The sequence below is a fragment of the Odontomachus brunneus genome, unplaced genomic scaffold, assembly GCF_010583005.1.
Source record: "Odontomachus brunneus isolate Ranch 3 - 2012 unplaced genomic scaffold, Obru_v1 Obru_scaffold_081, whole genome shotgun sequence".
Lineage (NCBI taxonomy): Eukaryota > Metazoa > Arthropoda > Insecta > Hymenoptera > Formicidae > Odontomachus > Odontomachus brunneus.
Genome location: NW_022639531.1, coordinates 187,532 through 188,938, shown reverse-complemented (window position 1 = coordinate 188,938; position 1,407 = coordinate 187,532).

Here is a 1,407-nt window from a genome sequence, read left to right as displayed (position 1 = left end):
TCTTCTCACTCCTTACCTCGCGCGCTCATGTCTCCCTCCCCTCTCTTATACTGTACGCCGCTCGACGACGCGTGCTCGCCAAATGTTTTATGCAGTTTTATGGCAAACCGAGCATGTATTTATCGATGCGAAATCAGCCGCTGCACTTTAGCCCTCTCTCCACGAATCGACGAATCCTCTCGAACTTTTACAAACCTTTCTACTCAGAGGACATTCACGTTCTGCCGGTCGTACAATGTAATTTAAACGACACTCGTACAGAAACGAGCCTTCATACGGAGTCTTAAGGGGATGCTGGAGTCGATGACGAACTCGAACAATGTCGATAATGCAGAGAAGATCATCACTAACATAATCACGCTATTCTTTTCGTATTTTATATATATATATATATATATATATATATATATATATATGTATAGAACTTACATGAAAATGTGTGTTGCTTTGTTTTATCATATTCAACGGAAAACCTAACCATATATATATAAAAATTTTTCTGCAAACTTTTTCGATATTCTTAAGTTTCCAAATGCAGATTCGAAGGTAGAGCAATGTTCTTCAAAATTTTTCTGTTTGGAGCACCCACACTTTCGTTATGTACAAGCTGCGGAACTTTTGGATTAGGCAAATATTACGCTAACTGACAGCTTGAGATTTTATATTAAAAATTTTTTATACATTTTCGTCACATATCGAGCAATGCTCCTATTTATTTTTGCACGTACTTTCATTGCGTAAAAGCATTTGTAATTCTGTGTAACCAATACGACGTAAACTTTGCAGAAAAATGTCAGTATTTTGTCAGTAGAGTTTTCAGCTTCAGCATCTTCTTAAGCCCATTCTACAATTGCGTAAGCATAGTCGTAAACGTAAGAGTCCACTAATCAGAGTGTTTTATTCACTGATTGCTTTATTCTGATTGATTGTCGTAATCACTTGCAACCACTTACCACCACGCAATTGTAGAGTGTCCTTTACATATAATATGTTTCGCCGTCGACTCGCACGCGGAACGGATTTACGGATATAGTGCGAGTCGATTCGATTTCCGCGTGTATGTACGCGCGCACGCGCTCCAGATACGTGACTGCGTGAATGTGCGAGGGACCAGCGGGGGGAGGAACAAAAAAAAGGGCTCGTTCGTCGAGATTTGGACGACGGAGCGGTGCGAAATCGTCGCCGATCTCGAGTAATTCACTCGCCCGCTCTCCGGCCGCACCTTCCTCTCTTCGTTCAGAATGGAGGTAATTACCGGATTTCGGCGAAATCCATGGAGCGTGGGACATTTAGAGCTGTTATAGTTTCGACGACTCGGCAGCGCGAACTGGCTGGTCCGTCAAAATGAAACGCCAGGCCGGCGAAAGGGTGGCTGGCGTCGGAGGGTCGACGTGTAGGGGGGATTGG